The sequence below is a fragment of the Coregonus clupeaformis genome, chromosome 37 (assembly GCF_020615455.1).
Source record: "Coregonus clupeaformis isolate EN_2021a chromosome 37, ASM2061545v1, whole genome shotgun sequence".
Classification (NCBI taxonomy): domain Eukaryota; kingdom Metazoa; phylum Chordata; class Actinopteri; order Salmoniformes; family Salmonidae; genus Coregonus; species Coregonus clupeaformis.
Window position 1 is genome coordinate 17,834,568 of NC_059228.1, and position 24,145 is coordinate 17,858,712.

General features: G+C 43.1%; 1 protein-coding gene across 3 annotated transcripts in view; it reads left to right on the top strand.

Annotated features, from left to right (window-relative positions):
• The first annotated feature begins 20,797 nt into the window (after window positions 1-20,797).
• Window positions 20,798-24,145, top strand: part of LOC121553329 (sodium/calcium exchanger 1) — a 169,300-nt gene continuing 165,952 nt past the window's right edge. For all 3 annotated transcript variants that reach the window (XM_041866358.2, XM_041866359.2, XM_041866360.2), the window contains exon 1: window positions 20,798-21,099. The gene's annotated coding sequence lies outside the window, so the exon portion shown is untranslated. The remainder of the gene's footprint in view (window positions 21,100-24,145) is intronic.

A 24,145-nucleotide genomic window follows, 5' to 3' on the forward strand; every position in this document is an offset into this window, starting at 1 on the left:
GCCCCTTGTCAGATACAGACATTATTACGTTATTCAGATTATCTGCAAAAAACAGCAGTGGTGGTTAAGCTAACCAAAGGAAATTATGTAATATCAAGGCTAAGCAAACCTAAGCAAACCCCATTGGGTTCCTGTATATTTCTCCTTTAAATCTTATAGTTCACTGGAATAGTTGTCAGGGCAGCATTGGAAGCATGAAAACACTTTTCCAATCAATACTCCCATCTGTAGGCCTGTAGGCATGAACTAAAGGTCTGAATATGTTCTCCTTGTACTGCACTAAAGAGAAGCACTGCATACGGTCCTATAGTGGAGCACCATATGTCACCACAAATACAAATTGATTTTCTTTTAAAGTCAGCCAGGGTGTGTGAGGTGAGCGCACATAAGACATGACTGTTTGTTGGGTTAGCAAAGGTGAAGGCTTAGCTACGTTCAATACACATGAACAGCACACATTGCTACTGGCTGTGGAGCTATAGTATTGTGAAACCACAGCAACAACCAATACACGTCTGCACCAGTGATTCATTTCTCTCTTCTAGTTCTCATTTTGAGATGAGTACAAACTGCATTTTAGGAAACTGTGTGGGTGTTTATTCTAGGGATGTTTTGTGCGAGTTCTCTGAGTAAATGTGCATCTGTTCTAATCTAACTCCATAAACCCGTTGGGACACGGGGAGAATGTAAACATGAATAAACCTGAGAGATGTCTATCCCAAAGGATTAGAATCTCCAGTGAAGGAGAACAAAACCTCAAACAAACAAGAAGAGAGCAGCTGGTAACAAATGGAAGTGTTTACTACAGGTTGGCCCCACTTTAATCTCACGCTACTCCCTAAAACCTGCTAATAACATTCCTATAAATGTTACTGACGATAGCTATGTAGATTTGATGTTACCCTGGGTGATTGTGTGTCAACATATAGATCAATGGTGAATGGTGGTTTTATCTGTAGCCTGCTGTAAGCCTATTTCCTATTTCATCCAGTTGACGTGTTGCAGGTCCATTGTTGACTGTTACACCTTGCTATCTGATTTCCACTTGAAGATATGGAAGGACCGCTGGAAGCAATAGCATGAAATGTGGTGTAGCATGGAGTATGTCAGAGAGCACACAGCATTGCTCCAGCTTGGTCGACCTTGCTCTTTAGTGATACAATCTGAAGGTTGATTCCTTAACATTCTTATCTGCCATGGGATCTGCGACAGTCAGACATACTGCACACACATTATGATGGCATTTCTTCAAGTGATAAATGTCCCTGTGAGAGCATCCTCAGTGGGGTCGATAACAACCAGATGCATCCAGTTTTCAGGGAAAATGGAAAGAGAGCCTGTGAAGCGACTTACGCTTTTTGACGTTAACAAGGCAACACTCCATCTTAACTCATCCACATTTACTGGATTGGTTGAACAGTGCAGAATTGAACCTCCAACAGTTTTTTTTCTCTCGTCAGGACCAGGGTTACCGTGCTACGTTAGGTTACCGTTAGAGTAGACATTTCAGAGCACCTGCAATCTATTCTGCCTCTGCTTTTGAAACTGCCAGGCACATCCCGCTCCCTGTCCAAAGCAATACAGTTCAATTTGAAAGCCAGCAGAACAGCGCCGCTGTTGTCAACAGAAGGTGAGGGGTCAGTCAGTGTCTGCTGTGAGTGCTGAGGAGTAGGGAGTAGGCGTCTCTCTCAGTACATTTGCTACCCATTTCAGCGACACAGCTCTCCGGTTCAGTGATTTTGATTCCACAGCATTTGACATTTTTCTTTACTGTAAAAAATGTTATGGCGGCAGGTAGCCTAGCGGTTAAGTGTGCTAGGCCAGTAACTGAAAGGTTGCTGGTTCAAATCCCTGAGCTGACTAGATGAAAAATCTGTTGATGTGCCCTTAAGCAAGGCACCTAATCCTAATTGCTCTGGATAAGAGCATCTGCTAAATGAGTTTTAAAAAATGTTGTGCCTGTAAATACAGTAGCAACCTATTACTGTTAGGAAATTATAAATGCTCTTTTCGTATTCTAAAGGCCTCTATTTCTGAGTGCCCCCCCCCCCTCTCTAACATAGTGTGTCTGGACTGAGCAGATATATAATGTCGTGTGTATGGGTGCTAGCGTTGTATATCCGGTATAATGAGATAGCATTTCGGGTCCTTTCCATCGGCCAATCAGGGTGCTCTCACTGCCGGTTCCCTGTGTCGTCGGAAATGAGAAATAGCCCGTCTCCTGATCTCCTTCATCCCTACATCTCCATCTCCATTCACGGCGGTGGGCATCTCTGCACATGACAGCACACAGCTGGGAATGAAGTCTACGTCCTGATCTCCACCCCCCTCTCTATCTCTCTGTAGCTCACCATCTCTCAGTTCTGTCCTTTATTAGGACTTATAATTAATCATAAAGATTTGTATTATTAAGACCTTATTATGTCATAGATTGCTGGTCTCCCTGTAGCACACTTGACTGAAGATAGTGAGAGATTCACAGCCTCAGCAAGAGAGAGGCCTAACAAAGACAATTATTAGACCACAGAGGGAGACAGTCAGGACCGCTGCCAAGTCTGACAATTCATTTGGAATTAATTTATGGCAAGGAAGGAGGCACATTTCCTGTCGTACCTGTGCTTGTAAACCAAGGCTTTTTGTTTGAATTCTACTGTATCAAAACGATCTCTCTGAGTAGAAATTATTCCTTTGTTTCTTATAAGTTCCTCAGCAGGCGACTTTGACATGAACTTTGACATGTTGAATGGAGGTCTCAGTGTTTGTGACGGGGTCCCCTAGGGGCTGGAGGAGTGTCCTGCAGCACTGTTTAGATCAGTGACATACTCTCCCAGTGGCGGTGACACCCCCTGCCCCACTCCGCTCCTCACGGACACACTGTGCACACTAGACGGCTGACATTGGGGCTTTTGCAGCAGTCCAATGACACACCACACAGCCCTCCGTGAAGGCACACATTGCAACTCCAACAGGGTGGCTTAATCGATGGTGACCCCTGCTCTATCTGTGGTGGGTTGTATTAAACGGGGGAAGAAGGAAGTGTCTGTTTCACTATTTCACTGAGATGCTTCCTGACGGCCACAGCTAGGCCTCCCTGGGATGCTGGTGTGTCAGGGCGGTCATTGAGATGCAAGCTGCAAGTTCACTGCCAAACAAGGTGAGACAATCCCATCAGTGCTTTTGGAAAGAGGGGAACTAAGCACATCTAAAATCATGCATTACTGTGAGAAATGCTGACCTAGTGTATTGAATAAAAGTCCATTCATAATGAACTGTGAGAAAGCTGAGCCATGGATGTCATGGATGGAATTCACAGGGGGCTGGTGGCACCTTAATTGGGGAGGGTGGCCTCATAGTAATGGCTGGAACGGAATGAATAGAACAATATCTAACACATCAAATACATGGTTTCTAGGTGTTTGATACCATTCCATTCACTCCATTCCAGCCATTATTATGAGCCTTCCTCCCCTCACCAGCCTCCTGTGATGCCATTATACACTATTCATCATTCACTATTCTTTAAAGCCACCTCAACAGATAATCTTAGAACTGTATTAGTGTTGAATGAAATGAAATGTCTGCATGGAACTCACAACGTAGAGCTCCAGATGTAAGATTTTTATTTGATATTTTGTTGCTGAGAATTTTCATACACCTAAGGAAATGTAAAACTTGTTGTGTATTTGAGGTTTAAAAAAGTTTCTAAAGTTTGCAATTTCCACTTTGAAATTTCAGACTTGACTTTATCAACCGCTACAAAAATGTCCATTTGTCACGTTCGTTGAAGGACGGGTCAGACCAAGCGTGATATGCGTACATGTTTATTGAACTTAATAAACAACACGACAAAACAACAAAGGAAACGAAACGTGAAGTCCAAGGTAGTACAGAACAACAAACCTTACACAGAACAAGATCCCACAATTAGACAGTGCCAATAGGCTGCTTAAGTATGGTCCCCAATCAGAGACAACGAGCGACAGCTGCCTCTGATTGGGAACCACACCGGCCAACATAGAACTAAACACACTAGATCGACAACATAGGAAAAGCACAACAAGGAATATACACACCCTGACTCAACATATAAGCGTCCCCTGAGTCAGGGCGTGACACCATTAAAATAATCCACGTAATAATTCACATTTCCTGTTGCTGTAGGATTCTTTTCCTTCTGTAGCAAACTGGCTCAAATTTCGATCCTTCATCTGTAGAAATGGAGGTAGATTAGAATCGATCATGAGACTGCAGACATCTTCACACATATAATATTGCATATGACCTTGGGTGAATATTGTCCTTGTCTGTAATCTCAGCAGTATTTCCCATTCTTCTTTCAAAATGTTGTAAATGACAACTACCGACTTTCTCCTCTGTTCCCCTAGATTGCTTTCTGTATAGATGTTGAATAATTAATGAATGTTTACTTTGAGACACCACTGGAACTATTGATGTGAGGTAAATTGCTGTTGATAGATGTTGGCAAAAATCTCCAAAAGCTCTCTATATAAATCACAGCGTCGTCAACAACATCGATAATTAAGCTTTGACTGTAATATCTCAGGGGCTGCTGCAAACAAACTAGTAGACGCTCTGCCCTTCAATCCAAACCAATGGCATGTCTCGACACTTTCACAAACATAAAAGAGCTGAGCTACAGTATCTATCAACTCAAACAAGAATCTGTCTCTTCCCACATATCAACACAGAAAAGTAATGCATCTCAAGTTACTCTAATAAACACAAAAACTCTAAACCTCAATGCAAAACCAGCACTAACAGTGTATCATTGCAAGGAGCCTTGATTCAAACCAACACAATTCATGTCTTTCTTCGACAGCAGTGCTTTACTTCCTCTCATGTTAAGCTGGCAGACAGAGCCAATGGAAAGGCTCTGTTTATGTGACATCAAAAGGAAATCCCTGAGTGTGTTTGCAGTCTCAACACTTAGATTTAGATAGAGTTTATAAGTCACATGCACATGGTTGCAGATGTACAGTGCATTCGGAAAGTATTCAGACCCCTTCCCTTTTTCCACATTTTGTTACGTTACAGACTTATTCTAAAATGAATTAAATAAAATACAATCCTCATCAATCTACACACAATACCCCATAATGACAAAACGAAAACAGGTTTTTAGAAATTGCTGCAAATGTATTTTAAATAAAAACAGAAATACCTTATTTACATAAGTATTCAGACCCTCAAAATTGAGCTCAGGTGCATCCTGTTTCCATTGCTGATCCTTGAGATGTTTCTACAAATTGATTGGAGTCCACCTGTGCTAAATTCAATTGATTGGACATGAATTGGAAAGGCACACACCTGTCTATAAGGTCCCACAGTTTACAGTACATGTCAGACTATGTCAAGACACAGATCTGGGGAAGGGTACCAAAACATTTCTGCAGCATTGAAGGTCCCCAAGAACACAGTGGCCTCCATCATTCTTAAATGGAAGTAGTTTGGAACCACCAAGACTCTTCCTAGAGCTGACTGCCCGGGCAAACTGAGCAATTGGGGGAGAAGGGCCTTGGTCAGGGAGGTGACCAACAACCCGATGGTCATTCTGACAGAGCTCCAGAGTTCCTCTGTGGAGATGGGAGAACCTTCCAGAAGGACATCCATCTCTGCAGCACTCCACCAATCAGGCTTTTATGGTAGAGTGGCCAGATGGAAGCCACTCCTCAGTAAAAGGCACGTGACAGCCCGCTTGGAGTTTGCCACAAGGCAGCTAAAGACTCTCAGACCATGAGAAACAAGATTCTCTGGTCTGATGAAACCAAGATTGAACTCTTTGGCCTGAATGCCAAGCGTCACGTCTGGAGGAAACCTGGCACCATCCCTACGGTGAAGCATGGTGGTGGCAGCATCATGCTGTGGGGATGTTTTTCAGCGGCAGGGACTGGGAGACTAGTCAGGATTGAAGGAAAGATGAACTGAGAAAAGTACAGAGGGAACCTTGATGAAAACCTGCTCCAGAGCGCTCATGGTCTCAGACTGGGGCAAAGGTTCACCTTCCAACAGGACAACGACACTAAGCACACAGCCTAGGCAACGCAGGAGTGGCTTCGGGACAAGTCTCTGAATGTCCTTGAGTGGCCCAGCCAGAGCCCGGACTTGAACCCGATCAAACATCTCTGGAGAGACTTGAAAATAGCTGTGCGGCGACGCTCCCTATCCAAACTGACAGAGCTTGAGAAGATCTGCAGAGAAGAATGGGAGAAACTCCCCAAATACAGATGTGCCAAGCTTGTAGCATCATACCCAAGAAGACTCGAGGATATAATCGCTGCCAATGGTGCTTCAACAAAGTACTGAGTACTTATGTAAATGTGATATTTCCAATCTTTTTTTTATACATTTGCACAAATTTCAAAGGGAAGTGAAGGAAAGCTACGGAGAAACAGAGGGGAGAGGATATGAAAGGAGATGTGAAAGTCCAAAGAGGAGACAGAGAGAGGAAAGCCACAGCGGTTAGGGCACCTGAGAAGGAGTTTTTCACACTCTTCCCTTCCTCTTCTCATGCTTATCTCCCCCTCTACTCTTCCTCCTTTCATATTCTCTTCCCTCTGTTTCTCCGTAGCTTTCCTGCCCACCAGGCTTCACTTCGTCTCTTCCCTCTGTTTCTCCGTAGCTTTCCTCCCCACCAGGCTTCACTTCGTCTCTTCCCTCTGTTTCTCCGTAGCTTTCCTCCCCACCAGGCTTCACTTCTTCTTCTCTTGGCTGTCTTCACCACCTTGTGATTCCTAAAGACAGCCTAGAGACTTCAGACTACCTGACGGACCTTAGGTTGACGTTGACTAAATGAGCCATTGCAGGGTTCTGAAATGTGTTAGGATTATGATACAGTATGATGAATAACTATCTGCTGAAAACTTACCAAGCAGAATCTCTTTGCATTTTAGTGCACCAGGCAGTGATGGTTCTACCCTGTGATGGCCTAGACTCATGTTGGTGTTAGCGGGGGCTCCAGACAAGTTACAGGTCAAGGAGACATGGACTGACTACTGAGGTAATGAATCATGAATGACAGTCATGGCCCCTCTGTAGATTACATTGACTTTTCATGTTAGCATTTTCTAAGATCCAACTTGTATCAGGGGAACTGTGCCAGGCAACACATGATGAAAAGATTACCTTAATTTAACCAAAAAGAGAAATGATGCCTATTGCTCCATCATACATAATCTATAGGTGATGGTTATGGAATGTGGTTATTTTAAGGTACTGTTTAGGTCTTAACATCAAGACCTTGTTGTATTATTGAGTGTCATTTGACACGCATCAGTTCATATGCCACACTTTAAGAACGTTCAGAGATTGGTTAAATCCATCAAACATGCAATGTCAACTCTATGTGCACACTCTATGTGCACATCTCAAAAGGTGCTATCTAGAACCTAAAAGGGTTCTTCGGCTGTCCCCCATAGTAGAACCCTTTGAAGAACCCTTTTGGGTTCCATGTAAAACCCTTTCCATGGAAGTCAAAAGGGTTCTACCTGGAACCAAAAAGGGTTCTACCTGGAGACAAGAAGGGTTCTCCTATGGGGACAGCTGTAGAACCCTTTTGGAACCCTTTTTTCTATGAGTGCAGTATTCAAGAACCTGGTGCTTGTGTGTCAAAAGCACTAGCCTATATTTTATACACTAGACTATATTTTATACGCTAGACTATATTTTATACGCTAGACTATATTTTATACGCTAGACTATATTTTATACACTAGCCTATATTTTAAACGCTAGACTATATTTTATACGCTAGACTATATTTTATACACTAGCCTATATTTTATACGCTAGACTATATTTTATACACTAGCCTATATTTTATACACTAGCCTATATTTTATACACTAGACTATATTTTATACACTAGACTATATTTTATACACTAGTCTATATTTTATACACTAGACTATATTTTATACACTAGACTATATTTTATACACTAGACTATATTTTATACACTAGACTATATTTTATACACTAGTCTATATTTTATACACTAGACTATATTTTATACACTAGACTATATTTTATACACTAGACTATATTTTATACACTAGACTATATTTTATACACTGTACCTGTCAAGTACACCAAGGCCCTACTACTGTATGTCCTGTTGTGTGACTGTTAATGGTTATAATCCTGTTTTCATACGTGAGTCTGTGATGTCCTAGTAAACACAGAGGCCATTGTTCTGAGATGCTTAAATTCTGCAGGTAATGCTAGAAACAAGGAAGTGGGATGCCTCTGTAATGCTAGAAACAAGGAAGTTGGCAGCACCACCCTGACTCTTCAGCTTGGAGAGGATGCTGTAGACTGTGAAATATGAAGGTCACTGAATTCACTTCCAAAGACCAGTATCTCTGGCAGAATTTCAAACAAATCGACTGTTCTGGTTTCCTCCAAGTGACGTACTGTCATCTCCCACTCCAACCAACACAGGACTGACTCAGTCTTTCACTTCCCCGTACATTGATTCTCATGAGCACATGCACACACACATACACTGAGTGTACAAAACATTAGGAACACCTTCCTAATATTAAGTTGCACTCCCTTTTGCCCTCAGAATAGCCTCAATTTGTCGGGGCATGGACTCTACAAGGTGTCGAAAGCATTCCACAGGGATGCTGGCCCATGTTGACTCCAATGCTTCCCACAGTTGTGTCAAGTTGGCTGGATGTCCTTTAGGTGGTGGACCATTCTTGATACACACGGGAAACTGTTGAGCGTGAAAAACCCAGCAGTGTTGCAGTTCTTGACACACTCAAATCGGTGCGCCTGGCTACCATACCCCGTTCAAAGGCACTTACTGTAAATCTTTTGTCTTGCCCATTCACCCTCTGAATGGCATACATACACAATCCATGTCTCAATTGTCTCAAGGCTTAGATATCCTTCTTTAACCTGTCTCCTCCACTTCATCTACACTGATTGAAGTGGATTTAACAGGTGACATCAAAAAGGGATCATAGCTTTCACCTGGATTCACCTGGTCAATCAATGTCATACAAACACACAGTCACACATTCATTCCTTCATTCATACACACTCAACTGGTTGCAGCTCTGAGTGCATCATATCCCCATCCTTCATCCCTCCTTGCGTCTGACACAAGCATATTATGATTAACAACCTCTGCATAGAGGCCTTTGGGCTCTCATGGGTTTTCACCTTAAAAAGCAGCCCAACCTCGGACTCACAACGTGGAATTTATGCAAAAATCGGGGTGCATTTAGCCTCTGTCAGCAGGCACACGTAGCAGACTGTATACACCAGCCTATATCTCACTATAAGAGCTTTGCCTTAGCGGGACTCTGGGAATGCAAATGTAGGCAGATCTCAGTCTGACGGCTTTATGCTGGTTCCTCTCTCAGCCTCGGGCGCATCCACAGTGAGGTGTAGGCCTCGGAAAATAACAAAACTATCTGCCTTCCAATGAAAAGGCATTCTGCTGGACTAAATCATCTGTTTGATATGCACCAGGTGTCTTCAACCAAGCAGAGCGCTTTCGCTGAAAATCTGCGAGGTCCCATGCATTGCATATATAGTAGACTTTGCTTAGGCTTACTTCGAGAATATGACTGAAACTTTTCATTGCTAATTTTGGGCTTTGATAGGTGGACAGCTCTGAGCATGGCTGACTAATGTGGCAATGTAGAGAGGGCCTTTAGCTAACCCCAATCTGTACATCTTTAATTAGCGCTCTCTGTAATCTACTGCTTTAAGGGATCGTTAATTCATGAATGCTGCAGCCAAGCGGAGGACGGGACCAGCAGCTCTCAGAGAACTCAACTCATCTTCAAACTCTTGACCAACCTCAATTGACCTCACAGCTTGTCCTTCTGGATGTGTTCAAATGTTGTATGTCAGAAGAAGATGACTGACTCTTCCCATTGGACAGGGTCTAAAGGCTGAGGCATGCCTGGCTCTCTTTATGATCCATAAGTAATGTTCCTTTCTCAATATCACTTCTTTCCCCTCTCGCTCTCCTTCTCATGTTGTTGAATCTCTCACCTTTTTTTTCCTTCCAACCACAGAATATCACAATGGCAGCCGTGATGACCGCTGTGCGGAGAGTTGGACCCGAAACATAATCTGGACATGTCTGCAGTGATTAGTGTGTTAACGTCACCACCTTTGTTATGGCTGAAGGATGTAATGCAGAACGTTCTGTGGCTGTTCTGAGGAGGATACTGTCCCCTCGTTGTGTTCATAACAAACAAAGGTTGAGTTTAAATAGGACAAGTTGCACCTGACCAGAGCATGTGCAGCTGCTATTTAAATAGGACACGTTGCACCTGACCAGAGCATATGCAGCTGTTGCCTGTCACAGTGGTACTCTTTTTTCTACATCCCTTTATTGATGCTCCTGGATATTTCTGGCACCGATACCCCAAAAGAGGCAGTTTATATTTAAACTATGGCCTTAACTGTGGTACAGTAGTTCAGGTGAGTTGATGTGTCAGTGGTGAATAATTGGTCTTAGTCCATCATGATCAAGTGATTTACTGTACACTGTTTAAATTGCTTGTTTAGACTTAGCCCAACACATCAAACCTTTCATCAAATAGAACCACATTACGGCGTAGTCAACACACATCACGTTCTCCCTCTGACAAAAGCCATTATGGGATGGGATAACCAACACTCTTAGGCCCTGTGACACAGACCTTTACATTGGCTTTTCCGACACACTTTTAATAGCCCCCTCCACACACAGAGGACGAGTCATCTGACAGGGCGATCGCTGGCAGCCTGTCACACAGCATGGTGGTGAGTTGGGACCTTCGACCATATCACTGAAAACTCACTCCCCCTCAAAGGCTATGTGATGAGAGGTCAGATGCATTAACTACGCTCTCATCTCTGTCTCCTCAGAGAACTCTCTTCAAAGGGATTTGTGTGTGTGGTTAGGAGAGAGAGAAATGTGTGTGCGCTGCTGTTGGGCTTTGCGTAATAGCAGTGTGTTCAGATATGGGGGTGAAAATAAGTAAAGTTCCAACGTTTCAACATGGAGGTGTCATGGGAGTTGAAGCAGTGGGTCTTGGAGAACATCACAGAACATCACAGACTCCAGGCTACTTGGGTTCCACAGTGTCCATCCCCTCTACCCCACTATCTCCCGGTTTCAGTTCTTCTCACATATAGAGAGGCCATCTGAGAAGGTTGTGTCATGGCGGTGAGCTGAAGTGACTCAGGATGTCTCGAGGGGTCTGGAAGCAAGATTACTCACCTCTATTCAGTGGCTGGCATCCATGTTGCAACAACACGTGTATCGCACATGATGTGACAAATGGCATGGTTGCATGTGAGGAGGGTGTTCTCCATGCGTGTCGCATTTCAAACGGGTTCAAGACAATCAGCGCCAAGCCAAATGTTCACCCTCTAGCTTCGTACTGATTTTGTGTGTGTGTGTGTGTCTGGAATATGAGTGTTTATATAATATATGTGCTCTCCGCAGTTATGATAAATTGCCCTATTTAGCGCAAGTCATACACATTTTTCACAGGCCCACCCAATCAGATTGAGTAAAAAACAATAATAATATACACTACCGTTCAAAAGTTTGGGGTCACTTAGAAATGTCCTTGTTTTTTAAAGAAAAGCAATTTTTTGACCTTCTAGGCAGAGTTGCAAAGCAAAAGCCATATCTCAGACTGCCCATCTTAATCTTTTCTTTTTATTGGCCAGTCTGAGATATGGCTTTTTCTTTGCAACTCTGCCTAGAAGGTCAGCATCCCGAAGTCGCCTCTTCACTGTTGACGTTGAGACTGGTGTTTTGCAGGTACTATTTAATGAAGCTGCCAGATGAGGCGCCTGTTTCTCAAACTAGACACTCTAATGTATTTGTCCTCTTGCTCAGTTGTGCACCGGGGCCTCCCACTCCTCTTTCTATTTTGGTTAGAGCCAGTTTGCGCTGTTCTGTGAAAGGAGTAGTACACAGGGTTGTACGAGATCTTCAGTTTCTTGGCAATTTCTCGCATGGAATAGCCTTCATTTCTCAGAACAAGAATAGACTGACGAGTTTCAGAAAAAAGTTATTTGTTTCTGGCCATTTTGAGCCTGTAATTGAACCCACAATTGCTGATGCTCCAGATACTCAACTAGTCTCAAGAAGGCCAGTTGTATTGCTTCTTTAATTAGCACAACAGTTTTCAGCCTTTTAAAATGATAAACTTGGACTTCAGCTGTGCTAACATAATTGCAAAAGGGGTTTCTAATGATCAATTAGACTTTTAAAATGATAAACTTGGAATAGCAAACACAACGTGCCATTGGAACACAGGACTGATGGTTGCTGATAATGGGCCTCTGTACGCCTATGTAGATATTCCATTAAAAATCAGCCGTTTCCAGCTACAATAGCCATTTACAACATTAACAATGTCTACACTGTATTTCTGATCAATTTGATATTATTTTAATGGACAAAAAAATTGCCTCCTGAAAACCCCCATCACCTAACGAATACCCCCATCACCTCCTGAATACCACCAACACCCCCTGAATACCCCCATCACCTGAATACCCCTAAATCCCCCCATACCTGAATACCACCATCACCTCTTGCATACCCCCATCACCCTCTAAATACCCTATCACCCTGAATACCCCCTCCACTCCTGAATACCCCATTCTACCTCCAACATCCATCAATACCCCCATCCACCCCCTTTTACCACCTCGAAATACCCCACAATTAAACCCCCCTACCCCCAGCCACCCCTCAAATGCTCTTATCCACTCCCCTCCTACCCCCCCCCCCCAAATACCCCCTCTTGTCCTCCCTACTACCCTTAGAAGCTCTCCCATCCCCCTCAAATACCCCCCACCCACCCTTCTGTTCTATATGCAACTTTACACTGACACCATCAACACCCCTTTTCCTCTGTACCCATTGCCATGACTACATCATTGTGTGTGTGAAAGAATCTCCCTGTATTTAGCGCCATCCATCATTGCTTCATTTCTGACCAGTTTCCCAGTCCCTGCCAATTAAAAACATCCCCACAGCATGATGCTGCCACCACCATGCTTCACTGTGGGGATGGTGTTCTCAGGGCGATGAGAGGTTTTGGGTTTGCGCCAGACATAGCGTTTTCCTTGATGGCCAAAAAGCTCAATTTTAGTCTCATCTGACCAGAGTACCTTCTTCCATATGTTTGGGGAGTCTCCCACATGCCTTTTGGCGAACACCAAACATGTTTGCTTATTTTTTTGTTTAAGCAAGGGCTTTTTTTCTGGCCACTCTTCCGTAAAGCCCAGCTCTGCGGAGTGTACTGCTTAAAGTGGTCCTATGGACAGATACTTCAATCTCAACTGTGGAGCTTTGCAGCTCCTTCAGGGTTATCTTTGGTCTCTTTGTTGCCTCTCTGATTAATGCCCTCCTTGCCTGGTCCGTGAGTTTTGGTGGGCAGCCCTCTCTTGGCAGGTTTGTTGTGGTGCCATATTCTTTCAATTTTTTTATTATGGATTTAATGGTGCTCCGTGGGATGTTCAAAGTTTCTGATATTTTTTTATAACCCAACCTTGATCTTTACATCTAGACAACTTTGTCCCTGACCTGTTTGGAGAGCTCCTTGGTCTTTATGGTGTCACTTGCTTGGTGGTGCCCCCTTGCTTAGTGGTGTTGCAGACTCTGGGGCCTTTCAGAACAGGTGTATATATACTGAGATCATGTGACACATAGATTGCACACAGGTGGACTTTATTTAACTAATTATGTGACTTCTGAAGGTAATTGGTTGCAACAGATCTAATTTCGGGGCTTCATAGCAAAGTGGGTGAATACATATGCACGCACCACTATTCCGTTATTTTTATTTTTTTATTTTTTTTCATTTCACTTCAACAATTTGGACTATTTTGTGTATGTCCATTACATGAAATCCAAATTAAAATAAATTAAAATTACACATTGTAATGCAACAAAATAGGAAAAACGCCAAGGGGGATGAATACTTTTGCAAGGCACTGTATGTAAATTGTACTATGATGATTATAACAACACCTTTTCCCAACCCCAGGTTCACTTAGGGTGCTTGATCCTTCTGTCACTGTTGATTGATTAGCCTATCAGAGCTTGGTTTATAGTCCACGGAACTGTAACTTAGAAAGATACAAATATTACGAAAAATTCTGAAATACATAATGAGAGGACATTTAAACAATGAAAGTATTAGAAGCCTAGGGGAGAATATATAAAGACACCAAACTACAGTGGGGAAAAAAAGTATTTAATCAGCCACCAATTGTGCAAGTTCTCCCACTTAAAAAGATGAGAGAGGCCTGTAATTTTCATCATAGGTACACGTCAACTATGACAGACAAATTTAGAATTTTTTTCTCCAGAAAATCACATTGTAGGATTTTTAATGAATTTATTTAAAATAAGTATTTGGCCACCTACAAACAAGCAAGATTTCTTTAACAGGCTCCTCTGTCCTCCACTCGTTACCAGTATTAATGGCACCTGTTTGAACTTGTTATCAGTATAAAAGACACCTGTCCACAACCTCAAACAGTCACACTCCAAACTCCACTATGGCCAAGACCAAAGAGCTGTCAAAGGACACCAGAAACAAAATTGTAGACCTGCACCAGGCTGGGAAGACTGAATCTGCAATAGGTAAGCAGCTTGGTTTGAAGAAATCAACTGTGGGAGCAATTATTAGGAAATGGAAGACATACAAGACCACTGATAATCTCCCTCGATCTGGGGCTCCACGCAAGATCTCACCCCATGGGGTCAAAATGATCACAAAAACGGTGAGCGAAAATCCCAGAACCACACGGGGGGACCTAGTGTGGTCCTCTGTAGCTCAGCTGGTAGAGCACGGCGCTTGTAACGCCAAGGTAGTGGGTTCGATCCCCGGGACCACCCATACACAAAAAAATGTATGCACGCATGACTGTAAGTCGCTTTGGATAAAAGCGTCTGCTAAATGGCATATTATATTATTTTATATTATATTATTATAGTGAATGACCTGCAGAGAGCTGGGACCAAAGTAACAAAGCCTACCATCAGTAACACACTACGCCGCCAGGGACTCAAATCCTGCAGTGCCAGACGTGTCCCCCTGCTTAAGCCAGTACATGTCCAGGCCCATCTGAAGTTTGCTAGAGTGCATTTGGATGATCCAGAAGAGGATTGGGAGAATGTCATATGGTCAGATGAAACCAAAATAGAACTTCTTGGTAAAAACTCAACTCGTCGTGTTTGGAGGACAAAGAATGCTGAGTTGCATCCAAAGAACACCATACCTACTGTGAAGCATGGGGGTGGAAACATCATGCTTTGGGGCTGTTTTTCTGCAAAGGGACCAGGACGACTGATCCATGTAAAGGAAAGAATGAATGGGGCCATGTATCGTGAGATTTTGAGTGAAAACCTCCTTCCATCAGCAAGGGCATTGAAGATGAAACGTGGCTGGGTCTTTCAGCATGACAATGATCCCAAACACACCGCCCGGGCAACAAAGGAGTGGCTTCGTAAGAAGCATTTCAAGGTCCTGGAGTGGCCTAGCCAGTCTCCAGATCTCAACCCCATAGAAAATCTTTGGAGGGAGTTGAAAGTCTGTGTTGCCCAGCGACAGCCCCAAAACATCACTGCTCTAGAGGAGATCTGCATGGAGGAATGGGCCAAAATACCAGCAACAGTGTGTGAAAACCTTGTGAAGACTTACAGAAAACGTTTGACCTGTGTCATTGTCAACAAAGGGTATATAACAAAGTATTGAGAAACTTTTGTTATTGACCAAATACTTATTTTCCACCATCATTTGCAAATACATTCATTAAAAATCCTACAATGTGATTTTCTGGAGAAAATAAATTCTCATTTTGTCTGTCATAGTTGACGTGTACCTATGATGAAAATTACAGGCCTCTCTCATCTTTTTAAGTGGGAGAACTTGCACAATTGGTGGCTGACTAAATACTTTTTCCCCCCACTGTATATCAAAACACAATGCGTAAGACTTGCAAAATAGATGAAGCTTGATGCTTTTCATAGCCGTGTTTGTTCCATTGAGCCATGACGCCAGCGACATGACAGCTGCACGCTTTTACGCAGCAGCAAAACCATCCATTTGAGTGACAGTTTTAAGTAGGTTTGCCTGTCTTGTCTTTGAGGGGGCAATAGAATACAAAAACGACCTTTCCATCTAAAAAATGTATGAGTGGCCCTATGCAATTACCTCCTGTGTCAAACGTATCATCGACAACAGGGATGGGCAACTTGTTGGCTGCTTTTCCTTCACTCTGTGGTCCAACTCATCCCAAACCATCTCAATTGGGTTGAGGTCGGGTGATTGTGGAGGCCAGGTCATCTGATGCAGCACTCTCCTTCTTGGTCAAATATCCCTTACACAGCCTGGAAGTGTGTTTTGGGTCATTGTCCTGTTGAAAAACAAATTATAGTCCCACTAAGCGCAAACCAGATTGGATGGCGTATGGCTGCAGAATGCTGTGGTAGCCATGCTGGTTAAGTGTGTCTTGAATTCTAAATAAATCACAGACAGTGTCCCCAGCAAAGCACCCCCACACATCACACCTCCTCCTCCTTGCTTCACGGTGGGAACCACACATGTGGAGATCATCCGTTCACCTACTCTGCGTCTCACAAAGACACGGCGGTTGGAACCAAAATCTCAAATTTGGACTCATCAGACCAAAGGACAGATTTCCACCGGTCTAATGTCCATTGCTTGTGTTTCTTGGCCCAAGCAAGTCTCTTCTTCTTATTGGTGTCCTTTAGTAGTGGTTTCTTTGCAGCAATTCGACCATGAAGGCCTGATTCACACAATCTCCCCTGAACAGTTGATGTTGAGATGTGTCTGTTACTTTTTATATGGGCTGCAATTTCTGAGGCTGGTAACTCTAATGAACTTATCCTCTGGAGCAGAGGTATCAAATCAAATCAAATCAAAATGTATTTGCCACATGCGCCGAATACAACAGGTGTAGACATTACAGTGAAATGCTTACTTACAAGCCCTTAACCAACAATGCAGTTTTTAAGATTTTTATTTTTTTAAAGCAAATAATCAAAGAGCAGCAGTAAAATAAAATAACAGTAGGGAGGTTATATACAGGGGGTACCGGTACAGAGTCAATGTGCGGGGGCACCGGTTAGTCGAGGTAATTGAGGTAATATGTACATGTGGGTAGAGTTAAAGTGACTATTCATAAATAATAAACAGAGTAGCAGCAGTGTAAAAGAGGGGGCTGGGGTGGGGTGGGGGGGGGCAATGTAAATAGTCTGGGTAGACATGATTAGCTGTTCAGGAGTCTTATGGCTTTGGGGTAGAAGCTGTTAAGAAGCCTTTTGGACCTAGACTTGGCGCTCCGGTACTGCTTGCCGTGTGGTAGCAGAGAGAACAGTCTATGACTAGGGTGGCTGGAGTCTTTGATAATTTTTAGGGCCTTCCTCTGACATCGCCTGGTATAGAGGTCCTGTATGGCAGGAAGCTTGGCCCCAGTGATGTACTGGGCAGTACGCACTACCCTCTGTAGTGCCTTGCGGTCAGAGGCCAAGCAGTTGCCATACCAGGCGGTGATGCAACCAGTCAGGATGCTCTCGATGGGTCTTCCTTTCCTGGGTCTTCGATTCCTGTGGCGGTCCTCATGAGAGCCAGTTTCATCATAGCGCTTGATGGTTTTGCGACTGCACTTGAAGAAACGTTCAAAGTTCTTGAAATGTTCCATATTGACTGACCTTCATGCCTTAAAGTAATGATGGACTGTCGTTTCTCTTTACTTATTTGAGCTGTTTTGCCATAATATGGACCTTGTCACAACACAACTGATTGGCTCAAACGCATTAAGAAGAAAATAAATTCCACAAATTAACTTTTAACAAGGCACACCTGTCATCAAGGCAAAGGGTGGCTACATTGAAGAATCTCAAATATAAAATGTATTTTGATTTGTTTAACACTTTTTTGTTTACTACATGATTCCATATGTGTTATTTCATAGTTTTGATGTCTTCACTATTATTCTACAATGTAGAAAATAGTAAAAATAAAGAAAAACCCTTGAATGAGTAGGTGTGTCCAAACTTTTGACTGGTACTGTATATCTTGGACAATCAAATTAGTATGATATGTTACGTTTGTTATGGTTACATAAAACAGAAGTTTACTTCTAATTACCATTTATTTTTTATTTTTTATTTCACCTTTATTTAACCAGGTAAACCAGTTGAGAACAAGTTCTCATTTACAACTGCGACCTGGCCAAGATAAAGCAAAGCAGTGCGATAAAAACAACAACACAGTTACATATGGGGTAAAACAAAACAAAGTCAAAAATACAACAGAAATACAATTAATATACAGTGTGCAAATTTAGCAAGTTATGGAGGTAAGGCAATAAAATAGGCTATAGTGCAAAATAATTACAATTTAGTATTAACACTGGAATGATGTGCAAGAGATGATGTGCAAATAGAGATACTGGGTACAAATGAGCAAAATAAATAACAATATAGGGATGAGGTAGTTGGGCGGGCTAATTTCAGATGGGCTGTGTACAGGTGCAGTGATCGGTAAGGTGCTCTGACAACTGATGCTTAAAGTTAGTGAGGGAGATAAGTGTCTCCAGCTTCAGAGATTTTTGCAATTTGTTCCAGTCATTGGCAGCAGAGAACTGGAAGGAATTGCGGCCAAAGGAGGTGTTGGCTTTGGGGATGACCAGTGAGATATACCCGCTGGAGCGCAGACTACGGGTGGGTGTTGCTATGGTGACCAATGAGCTAAGATAAGGCGGGGATTTGCCTAGCAGTGATTTATAGATGGCCTGGAGCCAGTGGGTTTGGCGACGAATATGTAGTGAGGACCAGCCAACAAGAGCGTACAGGTCACAGTGGTGGGTATTATATGGGGCTTTGGAGACAAAACGGATGGCACTGTGATAGACAACATCCAATTTGCTGAGTAGAGTGTTGGAGGCTATTTTGTAAATGACATCGCCGAAGTCAAGGATCGGTAGGATAGTCAGTTTTACGAGGGCATGTTTGGCAGCATGAGTGAAGGAGGCTTTGTTGCGAAATAGGAAACCGATTCTAGATTTAACTTTGGATTGGAGATTCTTAATGTGAGTCTGGAAGGAGAGTTTACAGTCTAACCAGACACCTAGATATTTGTAGTTGTCCACATACTCTAGGTCAGACCCGTCTAGAGTAGTGATTCTAGTCGGGTGGGCGGGTGCAAGCAGCGTTCGGTTGAAGAGCATGCATTTAGTTTTACTAGTGTTTAAGAGCAGTTGGAGGCTACTGAAGGAGTGTTGTATGGAATTGAAGCTCGTTTGGAGGTTTGTTAACACAGTGTCCAATGAAGGGCCAGATGTATACAAAATGGTGTCGTCTGCGTAGAGGTGGATCTGAGAGTCACCAGCAGCAAGAGCGACGTCATTGATATACACAGAGAAAAGAGTTGGCCCAAGAATTGAACCCTGTGGCACCCCCATAGAGACTGCCATAGGTCCAGACAACAGGCCCTCCGATTTGACACATTGAACTCTATCTGAGAAGTAGTTGGTGAACCAGGCGAGGCAGTCATTTGAGAAACCAAGGCTATTTAGTCTGCCAATAAGAATGCGGTGGTTGACAGAGTCGAAAGCCTTGGCCAGGTCAATGAAAACGGCTGCACAGTACTGTCTATTATCGATCGCGGTTATAATATCATTTAGGACCTTGAGCGTGGCTGAAGTGCACCCATGACCAGCTCGGAAACCGGATTGCATAGCGGAGAAGGTACGGTGGGATTCGAAATGGTCGGTGATCTGTTTGTTGACTTGGCTTTCAAAAACTTTTGAAAGGCAGGGCAGGATGGATATGGGTCTGTAACAGTTTGGATCTAGAGTGTCACCCCCTTTGAAGAGGGGGATGACCGCGGCAGCTTTCCAATCTCTGGGGATCTCAGACGTTACGAAAGAGAGGTTGAACAGGCTAGTAATAGGGGTTGCGACAATTTCGGCGGCTAGTTTTAGAAAGAAAGGGTCCAGATTGTCTAGCCCAGATGATTTGTAGGGGTCCAGATTTTGCAACTCTTTTAGAACATCAGCTGTCTGGATTTGTGTGAAGGAGAAGCGGGGGGGGCATGGGCAAGTTGCAGCGGAGGGTGCAGAGCTGGTGGCCGGGGTAGTGGTAGCCAGGTGGAAAGCATGGCCAGCCGTAGCAAAATGCTACGGCAAGACTGACCCAATCTCAATGCAACCTTCATAAGATTAGCATCAAGATATAATGGTATCCTACTTGTTAAAAAAAATAAGGAAAATCATATGATGCATGATGTATTACATTGTACTGTAATTACCAAGTTTATTGAAATGTAGGCCTATTTACAATGTATACAACGTTACCCCAAGTATTTAAAGTGGAGCGATGGGAGGGTATTGGTGTTGATAAGCGGGTTGGCAGCGGGCCGCATTGCTAGTCTCGTTTACCTTTGCTCTTTTTGAAATTGATGTGGATAGAATAATACCCGAGCGGGAGAGCTGTGGGAAAAAGTGTAATCCGGGAGTTTGTCCGCCTCCACCGAAGAAGCCCGCATTCTAAACGCACTTTGGAGTCGGTCTCTGTGCGCGGAGCTCTGTGTTCTGTCCACACATCGAATAGGAAAGGAGAGAGGTTGAGTGAGAGAAGGCGAGTGAAAGAGAGAGAGAGAGAGAGAGAGAGAGAGAGAGAGAGAGAGAGAGAGAGAGAGAGAGAGAGAGAGAGAGAGAGAGAGAGAGAGAGGGGGAGGGAGGGAGGGAGAGAGGGGAAATAATCAGGAAGAACTCTCAGTGCACCTTTTAGATCTCCGATTTGCAGATTTGCTGATAAAACGTCAGTTATCTGTTCATCAAATACAGTTCGTGGAAAACTGCGAGTGCATGGGAATCTTTAACTAGTTTTTTCTTCATCAGGGTATCTCGCCTTGATTTCGTATAAAAACCAACACGAAAGTGAGCTGTAATACTAGGCTAGTGAAAGCTCTTGCGGCTCCCTTTGGCATTTTGACGTCTAGGCTACTACAACTACTATTGCTGACTTCTGCCTGTGGATCTTACCGATATATCTTGTAAAAGGTATGATTCTGCTTATATTGTTATCATTAACATGGCAAAATAGTGTATTTTTGTGGCACAATCTTGTTACACCAAGTTTAGTCCACTCGATGGAGCTGTGAGATACAATGTGGGCTCATGTCTTGGCCATCCTATATTCTGCATAGGCTATTCTTTGTTATACGGATCTACTGGGATTAGTAGACCATTCTGTCTGAGATTAAAATGGTAAAGCCTTGATGGCGACTTCTATTGAGAATATTTTAGCTTTGAGAATATCTCAATTTGTAGGAATTGGTTTTCCTGCTTGCTCTTTCTTGCTTGCCTGCCTGCCACAAGAATACGTGGTCGTTTGCCAATGTTTCCAAATATGCACTTGAAACTAGTGTACAACGTGCCTAAACCCGCATAAATTGATCCATGTCGGCAATAGCATGCCTAGACTAGCCTACTGGAGGTATATTTGCCCTACTCCGGAGTTATTCATTGCGCCAAATGCATTCACGTAGACCTATGCGGGTTATTTGTGCAGGTTGTGCCGTAGCATTGGGATTTATAATATGCGGATTCCATATGGATTAGGGAATAGAGGTTTTCTATTGAATTTCTAATATGTGGATTCCAACTATGGATTAGGGAATAGGGGGTCTATATTGAATTATTATGTTCTGTAAGCCTAGTCATTAATATATTACATTAAATAAACTGATGATACCGTCGAAAACAATAGAAATCACACAACAGTCCGTTTACAAGTAGCCTTCCTATAGTAAATCTGACAAGAATAGTTGCCTTCCAAATGGGTAAGGATGCACTAAAGGCGGCAACAAATTGTATAGGCTACCGCCGTGACCATCGCTCCATCATTTCTTTCTTATAACAATTAGCATAGTTTACCAAATTGATATACTAGACCTAAATTATTAGTTATCATATTTAGCCTACTGTCTTATTGATTTCTTGTTCAAGGTAATTTTAATATAGGCTGATATTAAACAATAATTCATAATTATACAATGTTCCTATGGAAATTATGGTATAAACTTAGGTCCTATGGTAAATTAGTCCATTATAATCTTGCCTAGATGTTTGCGCGTCTGCTTCCTTTCGGACTACATTGATGGTGAGTAGTCCAGCACCGTTAATTTCGCTTCCCTCCTGCTTCACTGGATGCTTCCCTTACCCGCGGTGTCTCGGCGCATAGCAGGCTATGCACACTCAAGATCTCCTCTCTTCCTTCTTATTTCAAAGGTCGGGGAACCGTCCATCCCCTTCACTAGTCTAAAACGTATACATGTTTTATCTCATGCTCTAAGGAGAATTATATAGCCTGGTGTAGTCACCTTATAGAGCCTTGTAAAAGATTCCGGATGCTAATTGTTCATAAAATGCTATGCACATGACATATCTGCATAATGTCCACTACAGTACCAACTACCAAACATGAAATATGTGAAAAGTCATTATCCCTGCAGAGAATCAGTTAAAATTAATATTCTGCTTCCTCCTTTCCCTCCAATCAAGTGCATAGGCATTGCAACCACTCACCAGGGGAATAATTGATATGAAATGTATTACTATGGTCATATTATACAGTGAGGGAAAAAAGTATTTGATCCCCTGCTGATTTTGTACGTTTGCCCACTGACAAAGACATGATCAGTCTATAATTTTAATGGTAGGTTTATTTGAACAGTGAGAGACAGAATAACAACAAAAAAATCCAGAAAAACGCATGTCAAAAATGTTATAAATTGATTTGCATTTTAATGAGGGAAATAAGTATTTGACCCCTCTGCAAAACATGACTTAGTACTTGGTGGCAAAACCCTTGTTGGCAATCACAGAGGTCAGACGTTTCTTGTAGTTGGCCACCAGGTTTGCACACATCTCAGGAGGGATTTTGTTCTACTCCTCTTTGCATAGCTTCTCCAAGTCATTAAGGTTTTGAGGCTGACATTTGGCAACTCGAACCTTCAGCTCCCTCCACAGATTTTTTATGGGATTAAGGTCTGGAGACTGGCTAGGCCACTCCAGGACCTTAATGTGCTTCTTCTTGAGCCACTCCTTTGTTGCCTTGGCCGTGTGTTTTGGGTCATTGTCATGCTGGAATACCCATCCACGACCCATTTTCAATGCCCCTGCTGAGGGAAGGAGGTTCTCACCCAAGATTTGACGGTACATGGCCCCGTCCATCGTCCCTTTGATGCAATTAAGTTGTCCTGTCCCCTTAGCAGAAAAACACCCCCAAAGCATAATGTTTCCACCACCATGTTTGACGGTGGGGATGGTGTTCTTGGGGTCATAGGCAGCATTCCTCCTCTTCCAAACACGGCGAGTTGAGTTGATGCCAAAGAGCTCGATTTTGCTCTCATCTGACCACAACACTTTCACCCAGTTCTCCTATGAATCATTCAGATGTTCATTGGCAAACTTCAGACGGCCCTGTATATGTGCTTTCTTGAGCAGGGGGACCTTGCGGGCGCTGCAGGATTTCAGTCCTTCATGGCGTAGTGTGTTACCAATTGTTTTCTTGGTGACTATGGTCCCAGCTGCCTTGAGATCATTGACAAGATCCTCCCGTGTAGTTCTGGGCTGATTCCTCACCGTTCTCATGATCATTGCAACTCCACGAGGTGAGATCTTGCATGGAGCCCCAGGCCAAGGGAGATTGACAGTTATTTTGTGTTTCTCCATTTGCAAATAATCGCACCAACTGTTGTCACCTTCTCACCAAGCTGCTTGGCGATGGTCTTGTAGCCCATTCCAGCCTTGCGTAGGTCTACAATCTTGTCCCTGACATCCTTGGAGAGCTCTTTGGTCTTGGCCATGGTGGAGAGTTTGGAATCTGATTGATTGATTGCTTCTGTGGACAGGTGCCTTTTATACAGTTAACAAGCTGCGATTAGGAGCACTCCCTTTAAGAGTGTGCTCCTAATCTCAGCTCGTTACCTGTATAAAAGACACCTGGGAGCCAGAAATCTTTCTGATTGAGAGGGGGTCAAATACTTATTTCCCTCATTAAAATGCTAATCAATTTATAACATTTTTGACATGCGTTTTTCTG